Raw genomic sequence first — 22,636 nt, forward strand, 5'->3', positions numbered from 1 at the left:
ACTTGCTAACTCTTCTGTGCAGAAGATAGTAGCAGCAGGCTAATCCTTTGTAGCAGCATGGAACAGACTCAAGGTCAGCCAAACTTGATAACAATGACAACAGGAGTAAAATTGTGAGCTGAGCTGAGCTCAAGGTTCTTTTCTTTCTTTATTGAACAAAAGTAGTTCTGATCCCTTGAATGAAATTGTTTGATGGACCCAGTCATACAGGGTGCAGACCTTGGATTCCCTCATCCTGAATTTATTGTATCGCTTCTTTTCTATGTGTTTATGTGCTCATCTAAGCAAAATTCTTGCCTCTATCTCCCGGCAACTAAGTATAAGCAAAGAAGGCACTGTCATAGTGAACAGAACTATAGGGCAATAGAGTAAGCCTAGGAGCACTGAAATGACTTAGCAACTGCTAGGATAATTAGGTGACACAATACATAAAGCTCCAGACTTGGAGTCCAAAAGATCATCATTCAAATTTGGTCTGATATATTAATGCACTTGTGACCCTGGGCAGGTCCCACTTAACCTCAATTTCCTCATCATCCCCCCCTTTTCGACCTCTAGCTCTCTTCTCTTCTGGCAATAGTTTTGTGTCCAGGATGCTGGCCATCTCGGTGTCACAGGATCCCTAGTTACTGCTTCAGTTCTGTTCCATTTGCTAACAGTCAGCCCACAGACAGGAGAAAAATGATTTAGATTTGGCTCTAGCCTTCCCGCCTCTCTATTTTTCTATATAATAAGTCCAGAAGAAGGTAGCCTAAGGCCCAGGGATAAAGTTGCCTGAGGCTGATGAGTCATGGAAGGGAGGAGTGCTTTCAAAGTGGAAGATTTCAAGAAATAAAAAGTTGAGGAATCAAGAGAGTTGAGTTTGGATTGCAAAATGAAAGAAACAGTCATTTCTTAAGTCCTATGCACCAGAGGGTCAACTGGATGGCACAGTGGATAGAGCACTGGTCCTGTGGACTCAAATCCAGCCTCAGACACTTGACCCTTTCTAGCTGTGGGACCTTGAGCCAGTCATTTAACCCTAATTGCCTCTCATCTGGAAGGGCTCTGGAGAAGAAAGTGAGGCAGGGGACATGAGATAGTACCCTCTCCCCCCACTCAAATCCAGTTCATAGACTTATCATGTCTTCTTCAAGGATGAAGGACAAACAACAAAGCTGTGCAGGAGGCTTAGGGCTTCTCATTGGATCCTACAATAGTCTTGAAGGCAGATGCTGTTATTTTCTTCCTTTTACTATTGAGGAAGCCGAGGAAAATAGAGGGTAAACAACTTATTTAGACTCACAAGTTTAGAGTCACACAAGAACCTAAGTCCTTCCTGATTTCAGGTCCACTATTTTTTTTCAAAGACATTGAGAGCAGCATTAATTTTGTTTTTTTTCCCTTATTTTAATCAATTTATTTATTGATTTTCATCCATGTGCCCATGCAGATTTGCAGGTGACAAAATTTCCCTCTGCTCTCCCTTCCCACCACCCTCCCCTCAACAGGAACTAGATTAGCATTGTGCATACATACTTTTTATTACCATGTTTACAGGTTAGTTATTTTTAGTATGAAGAATTAGGATTAAGGGAAAGAGACACAGCAGAGATAATTTTTATAAAGTGTTCAGCAGATTCAGATGGGTTGGGTTTATTTCTTTGTGTTTAGTTGTGTTTTGTTTTTCTTCCTCTGGATGGGGATAACATGGTCCATAGTCAGTTCTACCTCTTTGGACTGCTAAGAGGGGCTGCTTCCAGGAAGGTTGTTTATCACACAGTGTTGTTGATGTGGACATTGTTCTCCTGGTGCTACTCAGGTTCACTGTGGAAGAATTTCTCCAAAGCAGTTTGGGTCAGAAAGGCAAGTTCTGAGGCCGAGGTGGGGGGGTGAAATGTAGAGAGGGGGTAGATCAAAGTGGATTTTCCTTGAACAGAATAGAGTAGGAAAGCAGTGACTGTGACTTTAGAGAAAGACTATGAAGGAAGTATTGGGAGAGGAACTGGCCCCCTCACTTCCTTATCTGTTCTGCTATACTTTTTTTGTAGGGTTTTTCCCAAGGCAATGGGGTTAAGTGGCTTGCCCAAGGCCACACAGCTAGGTCATTTATTAAGTGTCTGAGACTGGATTTGAACCCAGATACTCCTGACTCCAGAGCCGGTACTCTATCCCCTGCACCACCTAGCTGCCCCCTCTGCTATACACTTTAAAGGACAATGAGGCAGAGAAGGAACCCAGCTTCCCATTTTGGGAATGACCTCATGTAAGGAGCTGGGGGGCAGGGAGTCAGATGTTAAGAGAAGATGAAGAAAGTGTTATGGAGAATGCAGAATTGTCATTACTTTTCTCTAGGGGAAAGCAGGAAGAGGTGGTTTTGCTCCATGTGTAGGCACACCATGGCCCATCTCCTTGCTTTTTCATAGGTTGTTCTCTTTGATGGAAAAACCCTCTCTCTCTCTCTCTCTCTCTCTCTCTCTCTCTCTCTCTCTCTCCTCAACCTTCTTTTGATAAATAATCTTATTTGTTTTAAAATACTTGCTTAAATTTTAACTCTCTTAGTAGACTTGTTCTGAAATCCCTAAATTCCTTGAGGCCTATAATAGTGACCTAAGGCCCTTCCCATTTAGAAAGTGAATTTTGATACTTTCCCAAGAAATGGAAGGCCTAGGAGAGCTGAGATTGTGTTTTTGGCTATTTGGTTTTGTCTTTGCATCTTCCCTACCTAACCTAGAGCCTTAAGCACAGAATATGATTATCATTGTGTTTTGGATCTAGTAGGGAGGGAAGCATTAAGGGATAAAATAGTTTGGCAAATAAAGGAACAAATGCCAACATCTCCCACTGCCCCCAACCTCTTAAGGAAATTATATCACAAAAGCCAAAACTCATTCAGAATGGATACATTAATTAGGATCTTTGAAATGTTTTGTGAGCCAAACTCCTTTACTCTCAGGACCTATTTTCCTTACCCAAGGCTCTCTTAGCATCTCTAAATTTATTCAGGAAAATCATTAGACAACAAATTGCAGGCAAATGGAAGCCTTTATTTCCAGGTCTGTGGGGGGTTGAGGTTCCATTGCTGAAGAGTAGAAGCATTATGGTGTTGGGAAAGACCTGGCTTTGGGCAAGAATTCTGTCACTTATAAGCCATGCAAGCATGAGCAGACTATTTATTTTCTTTGAATTTCAGTCTCATCAGTAAAATGGAGGTAATCATATGCACTGGTCACTAGTATCATTGAATTGTTGGAAGGAAGATTTTGGCACAGCCCTTGATGAAGGCTCCTGACCTTGAAGTTCAAATGAGGTTAATAAGATAAGAATGAGATGTTCCTTGTGGCAAGTAAGTTGTAGAATTGAGCCCAAATACTCACAAGTACCACTTTCTGGCAAACAACCCAAATCATTTGCCTTTTCAAATTTCACCTAATGTTCTCTTGCATGTTAACTCTTCCCCTTCTTTGGGAGTCCTCACTCTCCTTCATCTCAAGATACATTGGAGGGGAAGCTAATATATGACTTAAACTCCAAACTAGCTTCCCTACCAATAGAACAGAACTAGTTCCTTAAAATCTCATCAAGGGAGAAAGAAACAAAGCAAAATGAACAGCAATAATAGCCCAACCCTGGACCATCACTGCTGGGTCCTAATTACTCACAGCATGAATTGCTATTCACTCCACACCTTCCCATTGATGTTACTGTGACTGTCAGAAAGGATGGCCTAGTGTGAACACAGTACACCAATACCCAAGACAATGAAAGAATGGCCGAAAGAACAACTTTTCTAAATGAAGCAAAAGAACATATAGTCAGCCCCAGTTTTCCTTGCCTGTCCTCATTATAAGTGTGTTTTTACCTACAGAATGATCAGTTCTGTGCCTGTAGGATGTTAAAATATGCAGAGCACACGGGGAGGAGGAAGTCATATAATTTGGAATCTCTGGTCTGATGTGTCAGTGTACATAACTCTATTAATATTCAACCCAAACTATGTTGATTTTATCAGTACATCTTCTTTGAAACTGTTCAAAATGCTACAGAAAATGCCAGAGGTCTTAGCATATTAGTAGGAACTCCTTCTTCATTAGGAAATAGAAAAGAAAACAACAAATATGAGTCAATAAAGAATCTCAGCATAACTTAGGGGAAGGAGGATATTCAATGGATTACCTAGTACAGTCATCATCCTTAATCATTTTGATGGATTTATGATGTGATCACTGCCTTACTCCCTTTTACAGTACAAGTCATAAGCCATATATTTTCATGGTGTCATTGTTGTACTCCTGTTTCTGTGAATCTTGTATTCAGGATACGTGTGGATAGACTAGACCTTTCTCGGCTTTTTAAAAATTGGATAGAGATGAAAATGCACCAAATATCTATTCAACTAATATGCTCCATTTTTTTCTATATTAGCTGCCCACAAAGCCATAGTTAAGGTAGTTGGCTAGGGTTTTATTCCAAGACGGCACAAGATAGATTTTATAGTTGCTGACAAGACTATCATCGAAGAAATAATCAAGAAAAGAAAAGAGTCAGAATTTTTACATCGCTTCTATATGTCAAACTTTCTGTGCGCAAAGAACAGATAATGTGTGTATGGGGTGTGGATAAAGGGAGCTTGAAGTCTTTTTTGCCATTCAAGGGTTCCAATTCAATCAACATTTGTTAGGTGTTTATCCCATGACTCACAATCATAGGGTATCTCCAGGGAAATACAGAAGTAAAAAAGATTCATTTTTTTAGCAGAGTGAAAGACAAGAAATACTTAAAACTCTATCCAAATTCTACAGTGGGATCCAGCCCAATCTAGACTTTATTTTCCAACCTGGGCTCAAGGCATTGTCTAATGGAAAAAATGAGGCTGTGACTTTTCCCACATGCCCCTCACTCAAATCCAATTAATTTGTTTGACATGGAATCACCCCTCCCACTGATGTCATGGTCTTCTTTGAGAATGGAGGACTATCATCATCATCATCATCATCACCATCATCATCATCACGCTATACTAAGATAAAGTATATAAAAAAGCAAAGGACAGCCCCTGTCTTCAAAGAGTTTAAAATCAAATGAAGGAAAGGACATGAAAACAAATATATAGAAATCAAAACATATATAGGATATAAGAAATAATCAACAGTGAAGCAGAAAGCACTAGCATTAAGATCAACTGGAGAAGACTTCCTATAAAAGATAGGACTTAGACAACCTCAGTCTTCTCTGACAATGGCCCAGCCAAGACTGCTTGGCTATTCTTTTATCTCTCTTTTCTGCTCTCTCTAGCCCTTCATTTGTCTTATAACATTTATATTAAATTTTTGTTTTGTTTCTAAAAAAAGATGGGACTTATAGAAATCCTGGGAGGTCAGTGGGCAGATCATAGTAGGGAGACTATTCTAGGAATAGGAACATATCTAGATAAAATGCCTAGAGATAGAAGAGTGCTTTGTTTGTGGAAAAGTCCAGAAGTCAGGGACACTGTATTGAGGATTAATGTGAAAGGTCTAAGAAAATAGAAAAAAAAATAGGAGTGGGTTTTATTTTTTTTTGTTTTAGTTTTTACTTTTATTTTTTTTCAGGATATGGGAGACTGAGCTTATTTGTAGGTTGTAGGAAATGAATCATTATAGACAGAGGAACTGAAAATAAATGAAACAGAGTGTTCAATCTGTTGGAAGAGATTCAATGGAATGGGATCACTTGAAAAAGTAGAGGGATTAGTGCTGGTAAGAATTAGAGCCGTTGCATCATACGAGGCATGGATAAAGGAGGAGAAAGGAGCAGAAGACACTTTGGTAATAGAAGACTATGCAGAGTGAAGAGGGAAATTCACAGGGAATGACCTCATTTTTTTTTTCTCTTTAAAAATAGGAAGGAATAAAAACATTGGGAAAAGCAGTTGTAGAGACTGAACTAGTGAAATGACAAGGGGATGACTAGTAGGATTGCCTAGCAGTAGTGAGGGCCCAGTTGAAATAAGGCAACATCAACCTATAGGTGACCAGTTAGAATATGTGCATGAATTTCTCCACTTTCACTCAAATGTACAAGTTAATGCAAAGAAAAATACTAGATGCAAGACTGAGATTTGTCTAAGTACAATAAGAAATATGATGAAGGGGTAAGGATAGTGAAGAGTTCAATTTGTAGAAGAGAGGAGAATGTAGCCACTGCAGGGAAGATATTCTCAAAGAGAACAGATGGGTCAAAGGATAATTAGTCATGGTAGGAATGAGACCTCATGACACTATTGAAGAGTGAGGTTATGTATCAAATGATAGAGGCTGAGGTGAAATGCTAATAGGATATCTTCAGATAAGAGAATTTCAAAATTTTTGAACGTGTGGGTGATGGTAAAGTCAAGACTATGACCATGTTTGTGTGGAGCTGAAGCAGGGTGGAGCAAAAGCTCCAAGATGGATAGGTTGGTTCAGAAAAAATTAATAATCATAATTAAGTCCCTGGTGTGAGGGCCAGTGTTTTATGGGAAAGAAACATTTAAATGAAATATCAAACACATTGAAAAAGTAAGGTAGTGACCTTTTAAGTCTATAGTCACTAGCTTCCAGGATTTGATTGGATGAGAGATATGACTAGCATGAACTTCAAAGAAAGAAAAGTTACTGAGGGATAAAAGCAGGGCAGGGAAACTGAAATATCTGTGGAAAACAAGAAGTATTCCAACTCACTCATCATGGCTAGGGGAGTGAGAGTGATTGAAGTCCTAGTCAGTATTGAAGAGAGTAGCCAGGGAAGTTTTGCCATCAGAAGGAAAGTCAAGTTTTAGTAAGAACTGAAAGATGGATGGAGTGAAGAGTAATATTTTTTTAATAAATGGAACTATATTATATTTGGAACAGACTTTCAAAAAAGCCCAGAGAGGCCTGGGAGTTCATTATGATAAAATTTTGATATGGCTGAATTGAGGAAGATGGAAATAAATAATTGGATTAAGAGGGGGAGAAATGAAATTTGTATGATGAGTTATAGGGGTTCAGTCACTGGAATGACCTGTGTCATACTGTATGACTAGAATCACCCTATAGAAATTCTTGATCTTAATAGTCCTATTAATCTTATATTATTATTATTATTATTTAATGGCATAGTGGAAAAAATTCTAGACTTTGACAGAGAAAGATCACAGGTCAAATTCTATTTCAGACATCTTCTACATGTTAAGGCAGTATTATGATATGATGAATAGAACTCTGACCCAGAAAACAGGAAACCCTGAGTTCTAACACAAATTCAAACATCTTGGATCAATCGCATTAGCTCTGTTTGCCTGTTTTCTCATCTGCAAAACAGAGATCAGAATAACACATTCCTCCAAGATTTATTGTAAGGATCAATGATAGAAAATTTATATTTGATTTCCATAGAACCTAATAGTAGAAGTACACACTTGTCAAAGTTGTGTGTTTATTTTCTTTTTACATGTAGAACTCGGAACTTTATTTCTTTTAGTTTTGATTTTCTCATCTGAAAATGAGAATAAAAATGTTATTTACCTCATTGTGTTGCTATAAAGAAGATATGAAATCATCTTTAAAGGGCTAAAGAAATGCTGCTCTTCCTTGCTCTCCTTAAATACATATAAGGGAGAGGGAAGAGGAGAGTCTGAAAGACTGAGTTATGTTATCATCTCCAGTAGCAAACACCTTGGTCACTTGGAGCTTAATGTAATTGAGGCCTGAAGTTTGTCTTTCCATCTTATGGATGCAAAACATGCAAGAGTTTTTAAACTCTTCAAATTGGATGTCATATAGCAATCTCAAATAAGGATATTGAAACAGAACTCAATATTTTCTCATCTTTCTCCTGATGATCTCTATCATGGCTCCAGTCACCCAGCTTGACAAACTTAGAGGTCTGCTCAACTCTCCACTCTCCCTCTCCACTCACACCTGCACTATCTATTGTCACTTGTTGGATGTTCTCCTACCTACAAAATATGCCTTTAATTTATTCCCTTCTCTAAGTTTGTGCAGACACTGCCCCAGCTCAGACCATCATTATTTCTTCCTTGGACTATTGTAGCAGCCTTCTCATTTGTCTTAATTCAATCCCTTCTCTACAGGGAAGCCAAAGTGATATCCCTAAATTGAAGATCCCACTGTAATACTCTCCTGCTAATTAAGTTCCAGAATATTTATAATGACCCTAGAGTCAAATACAAACTCCTTTGGCATAGAGCATTCTTTACTACCTTTACCCATTCTTCCTTTGTAGTGAGATTATTAATTATTACATTTCATAGCTATCACCGAAACAAATATTCTTGCTGGTGCTCAAATATGACATTCCATCTTTATCTCGCTGTCTTAGTCGCCTCTCACTCACACCAGAAACATACTTCTTTATCTTCTTAGTTTTCATTTCTTTGTTCAAAGCTGAGTTTCATTGATACCACCCTATTTTAATTATCTTAGGGACTTGTATCCCATTAATGAATATTTATTGATTATTTGGCTAAATCTAAGTGCATCCATTTTATTAGCTCATAGGAAAGTAGTAGGCAAACTGTGACTATTGTGGTTTCGACTCTATTTTCCCCTTGTTCTATTCTGAGGATTTCTTTGTCCCCCTCATGTTCTACTCATCTCCTTTATGGCTCAATCAATCTTTGAAACACATTCAAAAGTAGTCAAATGTTTTCTTTTTTAAATTTATATATTTATTTTCATCCATATGTCCATGCATATTTCCAAGTTACAATTCCTCCACCCTTCCTTCCCACCCCCTCCTCTTCAGCAGGGAACAGTCAGGTTAGCATTTTACATTCATTGTTTTTTTGTTAAACATATTTACAAATTAGTAATTTTTGACATGAGGAATTAGGCTTATGGGAAAGAGATACATAAGAAATAATTTTTATAAAGCATTCATCAGATTCAGAACGGTTGGGTTTCTTTTCCCTGTGTGTTTTGTTTTTCTTCCTCTGGTTAGGGATAATATAGTCGATAACCAGTCAGATTCAGTTGTGCTAGCGGTCTGCACTGTTCAGAGGAGTTGCTTCCTTCATTGTTGATCATCTCACAATGTTATTGTTAATGTGTATATTGTTCTATTGGTTCTGCTTCCTTTCCTCAGGATCAGTTCCTATAATTCCTTCTGTGACTCTCTAGAATCCAACCATTTATGGTTTCTTATAGAACAATAGTATTCTATGGTATCCAACCAAATGTTTTCAATCTAAATTATAAATACTTCATAATAACTTACCAGGAGTGTTATTTGTTTATTTGTTTGTTTGCTTTTGTTTTGTTTTACCAAGGATGAAAATCTGAAACTGAAGAAGCAATGCTCTAAGATTCCAATTTCCTGCATCAAACAAGAGACAGAGAAGAATTTTAGTGAGTGTCTGACTTCCCAAGTGTCCCTCGTTTCTCAATAAGGGGGCTTTCACTTTTTCTGACTACATATAAGGGCAGACAAGATAGTCATTTTTGATGTACTCATGGTGCTGAAAGTGTTAATAGTTAATGGTAATGCAAGCCATATGCCCATCTGCAATGCTGTCACATGAATTCTTTATAATGTAGTAATAGTGGTTATGGCTGGAAGTAAATATTGCCTGCAATTCCCTTCTCAATTTGCTCGTCTTAAGCAATTTAATTAAAGAATTGTCCAAAAAACCCTAAAAGACAGATTCTTTGTAGAATTAAGCATGGTAACTCAGCAGGATTCATTTTGTAGAATCCTTTTCCTCTCTGCAAAGGTCCAAACTCCCTCTCTTAGACTCTATGGATGTGATACAGAACATAGAAAGGACTAATCACTTGCCAACAGTCCCATTCACACTATTTCAGATGGATAATTTCACCTCATGATTTCAGGGATTCCTTGTTTAACTAACCAGAAAAATAACTTTTGGGACAACATCACAGAATCTCAGACTAGATCGTGTTGTGCAAGTCATACTTCCAAGAGTGTTCTTCCTGGAATCTCCTCAATCTCACAGTTTGGTGCAAATATCTTTGACTTTGAAATTAAAGGACAAAGTGCCAAGCCTCACCTCTGAGAGTACCTGTCAACTGGGGCAAATCATCTATCCCTTATTTACTTCAATTCTTTCATCTGTAAATTTAGTAGAATGCAAGAGATGACCTTAAAGATCACTTCCATCCTTGGACAACTTCTTGTGTGTCCTTAGTTAAGTCACTTAAGTTTTCTCAACTTCATTTCCCCCTGTCAACAAAACAAGGGGTTGGGACTAGATTGCCTCTGAGATGACTTTCATATAAATCTATAGTTTAAATTAATTAATTGAATGATTGATTAATAAATAAATGAATAAATAGACAAACAAATAAATCTATGGTTCTATGGGCAAATAGAAATCTGTTCTCCTTGAAAACCAATTACCTATCAATGTAAGAAATTCTATTTTAAGGGACTGCTCTAATTATTCAGAAGTTAATTTTTGTTTATTTGTTTGTTTGTTTTTGTTTTCTTTTAACAAGGATGAAGATCTGAAGGTAAAGAAACAATGCTCAAATATTCCAGGAAGGGAATTCATGGTCACATGTCAATAGACTGGCATCTCAGGGAAGTTTCATCCTGGCTAGGTGCAAAATTCCTTAGAGATGATAAAGAGGACGAGTGACCCCCAGCCTACTATCACATTCCCCCTTGTATATTTTCCCCCTCAAACACACACACACACACACACACCTGTTGTTGTCATTGCAACACTAGTCATTGAACCAGCTGCTCTATTGTGATGCACCCCAAGCTGAGGCAAACTGTGAATTCACAAGCCATAAATTTATCTTATCCAATCTTCTGTAGCTATTTCCAGAATATCCTGCAGGGCCCTCTTCATTGTGACCTGCAGAAAAATCTGATGGTGTGTATGCTGTAAACAATGAGAGGTACTGGATCACCTTACTATTATTATTATTATTATTATTATCATCATCATCATCATCATCATCATCATTTTTATTATTATAACAAAGCCCATTCCTTCTTCCTGATTTTTGAATTCTGCAACTTTATTTAGAATCCACTTTATCATTATTTTTAGGGTTTTAAAAATTATTTCCTTAACAAATGTCACAGGAGAGCTTACCACCCATCTGCTCTAAAGGCGAAACAAGGAAACTGACTGCCTTGTTTGACACCTCAGCAAAGTGGGTGGAAATAACACATTTCCATTCAGTTTGGGAGCCCACTCACATTTGATAGCTTTCTTCTTTCCCCCATAGTACCAACCCTTTTGCACAGGCCCCTGAATTATGTAACTATATCAAGACAAGTGGGGGAAAAAAGCACATATATAAAAGTGAAGGAGCAGCTATTTCAACAGAAATTTTCTGTTTAGCAATTTGGATAGAGTGGGTCCAAATCCCTTGCTTCAAAGCAAACCTTAACTGTTGTCTCCACAGAAGCACTCTCTTAATTCTGGCAAGTTATATTTGCTCTCTTTTCCAATTGCTTTGTTGGACTGGGTCTTTCATTTGTATGTGCTTACATCTCTGCAGTTTTATACTATATGGTCGTAGACTTAGGATTGTCAGCACAGCAAAGACCAATTAGTGCAGCTCTCTCATTTCGTAGGTGAGGAAAATGAGCCACAGAGAAATTCAATGAGTTATTCTCCAAGATTGGGAAGGGAAAAGAGAGAGAGAGAGAGAGAGAGAGAGAGAGAGAGACAAAGACAAAGAGAGAAGCAGAGAGACAGAGATAGAAACACCAAGAGATAGAGACAGACAGAGACAGTGAGACTGAGAGGCAGAAACAGAGAGAGATGAGGAGAGAAGAGAGAGAGAGAAAAAAGATAGGGGTCTGTGTCTGTGTTTGTATGTCTGTGTATGTGTGTGTGTGTGTGTGTGTGTGTGTGTGTGTGTGTGTGTGTGTGAGAGAGAGAGAGAGAGAGAGAGAGCTTATTTATAAAAACAAATAACCAAGGTGTAAAAGTGAAGTTTTCACTTTCTCTAAGTGACAGTTTCTCAGGAGGATAGATAGATAGATTAGATAGATAGATAGATAGATAGATAGATAGATAGATAAATAGATATACATACATATAGAGATAGAGATAGAAATAGAGATAGAGATGGATATGGATATGAATATGGATATGGATATGGATATAGACAGATATAAAGATATAGATAGATATAGATTTATATAGATATGCATATATATATATATTACATGCATGAGAAATAGTACAGTACAACCCCCTCACACATCATTAGCACCATGTAATATGTGAGTTTGTTATATTTATATAGATACATTAACAATTAAAAAAGAGACAGTTTATAAAAGATAGCAGACATAACAAGAAAGAAGAATGACTTCATTAACAAGGCAGTTTTTGAGCTAAGTTTGAGCTAAGCCTCTTGGGGTCTTTGAAAAATATTTTGAGCCCACATTTAAAGAGAAGAACAGTTGGGGTTGCTTTCAGGGAGTTGCAAATCTACTTTAATAACATCAAATTTTCCTCCCAAATAAAGTTTACCTTTTGATTACCAACATTGTAATTTTATTGCCACACAATGGTAATTCATAGAACACGACAATCTTCATAGAACAGAAAATGATTATCTCCCAGAGGGCAATGGTAAGGAAAATGGTGGGTGGAGGGGAGAAGAACAGAACTCATACCAAGCAAGGATCTCTGAAGATGAATGGGAGTAAAGGATATCATTAGGTTATTTTCTCTTAGAAATAAAAAGAAATGGCTGTTGATATGGCAAGTGAATTGAGTGCTTCATTGGTACTTCATTATTACAAAAGAAAAACAAAAGAAGAAACACTTTTCTTTGATTCTTGATGAATCCTTTTGGGTCACTTCATGGTGAGGAATCTTAAAGGAAAGATAGAATATATGAATTGAATACACATATCCATCTAAAGATTTATGGTAGAGTAGAAATTTTATATATCTTTTGATTTTTTAAAAATTCAATTAATGGGATTAGTCAGTCAAATTAAGTACCTTTCAAGGTATTTAAGATAATTATATTTTTAGGAAAGAATATTCCTTAAGAATTGTTGTATAGAATAAACTTAATAAATTTGGTTTTAAAAATGTAGTGTTTCATATAAATTTAATTTTGATCAGTTCCTTCTTTCATAGTACCAATAACTATTCTTATACTTATTATTTAACATGCTAGAAAACAATACAATTTTGTTGTTTATTTTACCTAATGTTAAATTTCTCAAGAGATTTAACTAGATAATAAAATCACTATATGTTTCTCTCTTCAAGCATGATACCATTTATGATCTGACATTTATTTCACCATTAACCTACTATATTATGAATTTAAAAAAGATGCTGTCTTTTTAAACACTTGGAACAAGCCATACACTTAAAATAGCAATTTTGGAGTAGACAGGAATAGGTGAGTAATATGCTATTTCCATCCAGCATGGCCTTTGATCACACCTGACAAGGTGATAATTCCAGAAATGGCTTTTCAGCACCAGTAAATCAGCCAAGGCAGGGGTGGATGCATTTCTGGAATAGTGATTTTCTAACATCAAGGCAGGTTTCAGTCCTCTGACCCAGAACTTTGAATAATGAGGAGTGGGTAAAGAAAAGTTACATGGCAAACAAGGAAAAGAAGAAAAAGAGAAGAAAAAAAGAAAGAATATTTTAGAAATTGATATATTTCAGCTCTTCAGGACACTGATTTACTCTGAATAAATGAAGAAACAAAAGTCCAAAACATATTTTACATTTCTCTGTATTTAAATGAAACAAAATGAAATTATTTACAAATATTATCTCCAAAAACATCAAAGGTCCTAGAAAGGATGCACTGTTGGAACCTCATTTAACATGTGAGTGAAAAAATAGAATTGTTCAAAGATCCAGTATCGTGCCTGTGCCACATGGTAAAAATCACAAAGAATTGCTAGGAGCAACCAATCACTAGTCATTTACTGGGAAAGGTACTCTACAGAATAGAAAATATTAGATATAATCCTCAAGGAATTTAAAGAATAATGTGAGAGAGTTGATACACAGTATGAACTATTAAAACACATTTAACTATACAGTCATGTAAATTCAACTAAATTAGTTTTATTACTATAATTTTAAAATGGCAGTTTATTTGCCATCTCTTTGCCTTTATTCTCGATATTGGGGAGTCAAATGGTAATTCATTCGGATTTTAGGAAAGATTTTCCAGACCCAATGTCCTCACTGTGAGTTGTTTACAAAGATGCAATAAAAAATCTGGAGAAAAAATGTGCCTGAAGCATATGATAACTCTTGAGTGATAGCCATCCATATATGCTGATTCTATTCATTAGAATGCCAGAAAGTCATATGTCAGCTTGGGATTATTGTAACAAGATTCATTCACTTTATAAGTATTGGTCCATTAATAGTTTGTGAAATCTTCCTTATTGAGTCCTGTATTAGTTATCTCATACCTTCCTTCCCTTTGGCAGTGCCATCAAATAGTTTTTTCCCAAATAAAATGGTTATGTTAACTTTTGATTTTATATTATTAATATTTCTCAATCCATCTCCTCTCCTCTTTTTCCATTATGATACAATATTAAACAAAAAAAGAAAATTAAACACCAATTTCATAAATCTATAAGCATTTAGAAAAAAGTGACATTCTATGAACCCACACTGCAAAATTATTGCCACATGATGGGAATTCGGAGCACACAATAATCTTGAGTACAGAAAATAATTACTACACAGGGGACATTGGAGAGGCACATGGTGGGTGGAAGGGAGAAAAACAAAAGTCAACACAAGAAGAATACTTGAAGGTGAATGGGAGTAAAAGGTATCAGATGGCACAGGAGTCAGGAGGACCTGAGTTCAAAAGAGACCTCAGACACTTAATGATTACCTAACTGGGTGACCTGGAGCAAGTCACTTGCAAAAATAAGCAAAAACAAAAACCTACCTTCTCTGCCACTAGTTCAGTTCCTTTTCCTGGAATAGCAAACACCCCTCTTCCCTGTTCAGTCACTCATACTCCTCCATAAAACTGTCTCCCTTTTCCCAGTTGGCTACCAGAAGCTTCCATTTTTGTGGAAGAACTCAGGTAAACAAATCTTTATTCTCCTCATAGTCCTGACCAAAACTTTCTGGACTTGAAAACCATTCTCTCATACTGGGTACCTTAGAACCTCACTATTCTCTGCACCTCCACCTTAGCTTTTCACTTCTCTTTTCATGTATTATTTTGGTTTTTTTTTGGAAACTAAGCTACCTGAGCTCATTATTGTGTTTCTTTTTGCTTGAATTGTTAGAGCATATAGTTCAGTCTCTGTCACATATCAAGCCCTCGATCAATGTTTATCTTATGGTTTGCCTTATGATTTCTTGCCTCATTGTATTTCCTTTCCACTTTTGCAGAGATAAGGATGAGGGACAGGCGCCTTCTCATAGTTGCTTTGAGGAACAATTTTACCATTATAAATTCATGACATTGTTTTGTTGTTGTTCTATCTATTCACACTGGTGACACTATTCTGTTAAGTGTTTTATCCTTCCTATTTGCCTCTGTAGTAAGAAATACTGCATCATTTATGTCTTTCGTGGCTTCCCAGAATTCATGATCTTTATTATTTCTTAAAACAAAATTATTTAGCTAATAAGCATTAATTTAATACTTTTGTTACAGACTCAGTACTAATAATTAGAAATATAAAGAAAGGGACAACACTCAGCCTAAAACATGACAATATTCCATTAGATTCTTATAATGCAAATTATTTAGAAAAGCATAATTGAGAAAGCTACTAACTTTCATTGGGATATACAGATAGAATAGATGAATCTTTGGGTCCAAGGGAAAGGATAGTTTGGTTCCTTTTACAGCATTATTTCCAACTATTTTCCAAGTTGGTTGCCTCAGTTCATAGCTTTGGCATCAGTTCATTAATTTGCCTGTCTTTCAACAATCACTCATCATTGCTAGCTCCATTGTTTATCATCATTACTGATTTGCTGTGAGTATATGATGTATAGTCTTAGAGAGTTGGTTCTAAAATCATTTATCTTATTAAGCTTCCTTTGGAAGAGTGTTTCACATGGTTGGTCCTGTTTCCAGGTATTTTGAAAACTGATTATTTCTCTCCTTTGACCACTTGTCAGTTGGGGAATGTTTTAAAACAGGTTATTTTAAATTTAGATTATAACATTTTAATGGTTTCATATGTAGAGTATTAAATAGACAAAAGAATAAAGACGTTTTCCACAAGTATCAGGTATCTCATATCTCCAATGCAAAAAAAGAGAAGTAAATCTATACATCAGTATAAAGATTTTAGATACATAATAGAAACATTGCTTTTATGCCTGTGCTTTCAACTAATCTCTCCAAATCCAATTTAGCCATGTGTTCTGAATGTACTTGGAATGTGATTATATATGATAAACTCATATGGCAAGGCCCTGCGATGTGCCAAACGAGCTATGATGTGACACAGTAACTTTTAAAGCTTGCCAAGGCATTGAAATCTTGGAAAAAAGGTGTTGTTAGCTTTCAACATGTGCTAATTGGGTCTGCCTAGCCAGATGGTCTATATTCTATAGGAAAAGTGTTGGGGGGGTTGGAATGAAAGGTTTTGGCTTCTCAACTACTCTAATCAAGGCAAGGAATGGGTATCTCCCACACTTGAACAAATCACATTTAGTTTCTTTTACTGGAACATGCAAAGTTTGGTGATTTTAATATAAGAAACACAAGAATGGGGGATGGGGGGAGTAGTGGCTCTGCAGACAGAGTATTTATATTAGATTCCATCCTCTACACTTCCTATCTTCCTTGGACAAGTCACTTAACTTCCCTGAATCTCAGTTTCATTATCCACAAAAATCAGAAGGAATGGCCTCTGAAGACCTTTCCAGTTCTCAATCTATTATCACTTGCAATTAGGTGTTTGTAAATGGAGACAAATATATCAGAGAAAATTTGAAACAGTTTATAACTGAACTTACTTTGAGGATATATAAAATTTGGAGTCCTTTTTTAAAGAAATCTAAACCACAGAGGATATGTTTATTCATTTTTCTTAAATGTTCACATACTTTTCTCTAGTTGCATCAGTCTGGTGGATTGTCATGAGTGGGTGGGTGAGTGAGGAGTCTACATTCTTAGTGACTTGGAGAACAATTAACAATTTTTCCTTTCCTTCAATGGAATGGAAGTCATTCATGGCTTTTGGCAACACAGAGATCTTGCCACATTCAAGCAATTAAGTAGCAAATCCAGGGAGAGTAAAATATCCATCTTGTGTTGGTGTGTTTGTGTTTATTTTGGGAGGACGATAACAATGGGAGGTACATTAAGGATATATGAATTTTCCTTGCATGAGTACAATGACTTCGATCTTTTTTTTAACATTTCACAAATTCAAAACTTGTTTAAAAAATCATTTCCAACATGCAGATTTCTTAATTTGCTCTTTTCCAAGTCAGTCACTAATCCTTTTGGACTCTAAGGGCATCAAATTTTATTTAAATACAGTAGTTATTGGTTTTTTAAATTATATTAATTTTACTTTAACACGTATGCCTTTTGAAATTTCACATTTAGTCAAGAGATCATGATTGGGTAAATATATTGTGACTAGTGAACCTGAATCCAAAAGAAATCACAATGTTATATTTTTGCAGTCAGATAATCAACAGTCATTTGCAAAGGATCATAAAGACAGATGGTATAGGTCATTTGTCATTATTTTTTGAGATAAGGCATAATTTCTGTCTTCAGATGCTTGAAAAGACATCGTACTTTTTTTCTTTGGCCCCAGACTACAAACTAGGAATAATGAACATTTTTGAGATGCAAATTTAGGATTGATAAAAGAAAAAATATCCAAATAACTTGAGAAGTTCCAAAGCATGGGTTATCTCTGAAGGTAGTGTATGCCCTCTCAAAGAAAGTCTTTATGGCAAAAGTGAGTGACTTTTCAGTAGCAGTGGCTAAGGGAAGCATGGACATGTTTGAGTGGGACTAGAATGAGAACTCTTCTGAGATTCTCTAGTGCTAGTATCCATCACACACGTTCAAAACACAACACCCCCTCTCTCCCCAAAAAAGGCAAAAAGCAAAACAACAACAAAAACAGACCCAGAGAAATGAAATGGTTGAACCAAGATCCGCACAAAATATGGGAAGGACTATAATTACAACTCATTTGTGGCATCTGATCCCAGTGTTCTTGTATTTTCTAGAGGCTTAGGTTTATAAGCTTAATATAGCAGTAATTAAAATAACCTGAAAACCACATGATATTAGTCCATGAGTTTTTAACCTGCTTTCTAGAAATAATTCTAAAAATAATTGTAACATTTACAAATCTGAATGGTAAAAAAATAAAATTTCAATATAAATAATTTCATTCATATTCTAACATACTTTAAGTATTAAAATAATTAAAAAATATTTAAAATAATTATTCTAAGATGGAATCAAATATTTTTTAAAAACTGTAAAGAGGTTTAACAAACGCTGATACACACATACACAAATACACACAAACACACTTAGAAACACATATATACACAAACTAAAAAAAGTTTAAGAACCCCCAAAGTCATTATGTTTTCTATGAAAATAGCAATTAAAAAAGAACAATGAAATGTATCATATGTTTATATCTGTCAAAGCACTTAAAATTATATCCTTAAAGCAAAGAAATAGTCACATTTTGGTCACTCAAATAAAACAAGTTCTGTACCAGTGATTAAGGTTCTGTCTTCAAGGAGTAATTTACATTTTCAATCATACTTAAAGTTTTAAAGGTTAAATTTGGCATCCTTCCACGGTCAGAATTATAAGGTTGTAGGCCTAACTGTCACAATACAATGAGATTCTGGATTAAGGATTGAGGCAGTAGTGTTATAAATTCACAGAGGTAGTGAGAGAAATGACCTTCTATTGTGCGTGTAGGTATGTAGCTATGATATAATACTGTATTACACTATAATTACCATGTTATTCTATTCAATGCTAGAATGTACCATACTCAGAGATGATATTGTTATGATGTGATGGATTAATACAATATGAAACAATTCAAAATTGTGCTAAATGAAGCAATAGACTACGATCATTATAATAGAATAATAATGATATATTACATATCATAAATACATTATAAAATATTATGCAATATCTTAGTATATTTTGCTAGGTTATTTGACAGGATATGGCATGTGACATAATATCACATAAGAAAATAATATAATATTATGCCATTTGTGTTATGTTTAATTATACTATTTTACCATATGCCATGAAATATATAGATCACTATATGTACAATTGTAGCTGTATGCACATATATGTTTATATAAGATGAAATTTTTTGTCCTCAAATGAGAAAATTGTGTCCCAAATTGAACCTAGACAAATCATTGCAGGAAAATACCAGAAATTGGCTAAGTACACCATCTTCTGTGTTCATAGACATAGTCTCAGATGACAAGCTATATTCCTGGATTGCAGAAAGGTTATGGGGTTGAAGTCTAGGGTTTTGGGTCTGGGTTTGGTTGTTTTTGGCATTGATAAAGGAAACGAGGATAGCTAAAAAGAAAGAGAAAGAAAATGGTGGTATAAAAGAAACTGCCTATAAAAATAGGCAATTAAAAATTGTATCATCTTGTTACTTTAACATTTTAAGATGAGGGCAATATTCTGATCCTCAAGGTCTATGCAGTTTCATTTCTTGAGATATTAGGGACTTTATTTTCATTTTTTTTTTTGTTGTGGTGGTGGTAGTACAAGGGGGTTAAGTGCCTTGCCCGAGCTAGTGTTAATCAAATCTAATATGAACTCAGGTCCTACTGACTCCAAGGTCAGTGCTCTGAGATTCATGACTCTACCTAGCTGTCCCCCAAAGCTTGTTTTATTAGAAAAGTTTGGAAAGTGCGCACAATTGATGATATCCTAGTAATTAAAATGTTTAGACTGAGTTTTAGCATTGTTTAAATTTTTAAGTATGAATGTGAACAGAATTATTGACAAATGTTTGAGTTAAAAGTCATTTTACCATAAACATTGTGCCAATGAAACAACATACTTTATTTTGAGATGGGAAGTTGAGAAAAGAGAAGCTCTTTCTGTTTTAAATTTCTTTGTGTCTTTGACTAGGTGGATCCAATTGAGATTACAATGAGAATCTTCTGCTTAGAGATATTTTTAGATCTTTGAGTTTGGTACTCATCTTAACTTCCTCTTACTTGTTACCCTGGGCTGCAACTTCTTCCTGGTTCAGATCTCTATGACCAAACTCCTTTTCTATTGGATTTTATGTAATATATATATATATATATATATATATATATATATATATATATATATATATATATATATATGTATATATATATACATATATATGTATATATATATATATATATATAGTTCTTCAACTGTGTCCAAGAATCTCAAGAAATGACTGAATGAGTCAAGGACATGTACAAGTTCTGTTGTGAATGTGTTCTGAATACTCAATGCAAAAAACAATTCTTGCCTAACAAAGATGATTACTTTTAAATGAGGTAGCACATTCAATGAAGCCTCACCTGTACAGAATATGGAATGATGAGGAGACAATCCAGCAAATGCTCATATTTGAACAATTGTGGCAGGAAGCTGATATTCAATCCCAGACTTTGATTTTAGGAATGTTTATTAGTCCTTTTATTTTTTAACTCTGAAATAGCATTGTCCAATCAATTAGCCAAATGGAATCCAAAGGGGACCCAAATGAATCCAACTTTGATCCTCTTTTCTTGAGGTCTCTCTCCTTCCAGTGGCAATCTTTTACTATTGCAAATACAATTCTGATACTATAATGTAACCACAATTCATCTAGTAAATATTATACCTATCATCAGTACTCATAGACTTTTCAGTGATCACAAGATTTATCTTAGAGCAAAATCAAAATAAGTGGTATAATACAACCAGGGGATTCTGAGAACAAGTCCATATTATACCAGGGTACAATAGAACCTTTCTTCCTTCATAAGCAAATTCTGGTGATATCCTGTCTTCTCAAAATCTTTTTTCCGGGGATCTACCACTGGAAGTTGTCTCACCTTTTCCAGTTTAGTTATCAACTGAAGGAATTTAACAGTGATAACTCAGAAAAGAACAATAGGTAATAAAAAAAATATATATGTATATGTTCAAATTTCTAGTCAAATATAGATAGAGAATGATCATCTATACTCTGGGGGGTTGTCTTTATTGCATATAGTCAATTACATGAGTACATACATGCATCTGCAAATGCACATATATGCACTTACATATAACCATATTGTTGCATGTAATGTGTGTATATATATATATATAATTTATATATTTATATATATATATATGTACTATACATTCCTATCTTATACAATAATATTTGCCTACAGAGATATGTGTGTTTATATGAACAAACATGTGAAGATAAAATAGGAGATAATGGAACAAAACATTTAGACATTCCGAATGACATAGGTGTGGAGAGTTAGACAATACTGAAATCTTCAACATATAGGGAAGATACCAAGAGAATAATTCAAGTTGTTTAAATGAGATAGCCTTTGACCCCAAAATCAATGCATCCAGAATGCATCAGTTAGAATCAAGTCTCAGAACCAGGATGCTTTTTCAAGGATATTACCAATGGCAGATGAAGATAGAGCGAGCAGGTGAAGATAGAGAGAAGTAAAAAGCCTGTCTTTAAAAAGACAGTTTCTGGCAATATTTGATTTGAGAATAAAAATCTGAAAGTAATTTACATTTCCAGAAACTGGTTGAATGGCTGAAAAAATTGTAGAAAAGAATTAAATATAATAATTTTGTACCAAAAACTGTGAGGAATGCAAAGAAATATGGAAAAAATATATATACATACATTATATATACATATATACATTATATATATATATATATGTGTCTGTGTGTGTGTGTGTGTGTGTGTGTGTGTGTGTGTGTGTGTTATGGAAGCAAAGGGAAAAACAGTATCCTCACTGAATCTTCTATAGCAAAGAAAACTAATTTGAAAAATATCAAAAACAAAATTTAAACAAAAAATATGCAGAAATGTGTGGGAAATTTAGAGGAAAGGACATGGAAATATACAGGATGATCTGGTGAAACTTGTTAAAGTTAAATACAGTCACTGAAAAACTTAAAAAATTCTAGCTAAAAGAAGTAGTTCTATCCCTCCCCACTCTTCTTTCCCACCTTCTCCTCTTCCTCTTTTCTTTGATGTTCCCTCTCCCTTCTCTTCCTTTTTTCTTCTTCCTTTTGCTCTTTTTATCATTTTTTTGCTCTTTTTCCCCTTCTTTCTCATCCTCTGCCTTCTCCTCTTAATCTTTCTTCTTGTTTTTGTTCTTCTCCTTCCCTTTCTTTTTATAGGAAGTTTGATATAGTAGTTAGACAGATGATCTTAAGGCAAAGACGGGTTGAATTTTCCCCAACTTGACAAAATGACTCTGGAACCTTCACTTAGACTTTCATTTCTCTAGGAACCTTTTCAGGATTGAAACGTTTAAAGCAAGTCTTGACAGAAGAATTTTTGTCACCTAAAATTTCTAATTCTTTCCCTACTTCATGTGTTTTGATATAGAGGGGGGAGGGGGAGACTGAGAAATCAGAAGATGGTTCCAATTTCTGATAGTCTAATA

This window comes from Macrotis lagotis, chromosome 1, assembly GCF_037893015.1.
Source record: "Macrotis lagotis isolate mMagLag1 chromosome 1, bilby.v1.9.chrom.fasta, whole genome shotgun sequence".
In the NCBI taxonomy this organism is placed as follows: Eukaryota; Metazoa; Chordata; class Mammalia; order Peramelemorphia; family Peramelidae; genus Macrotis; species Macrotis lagotis.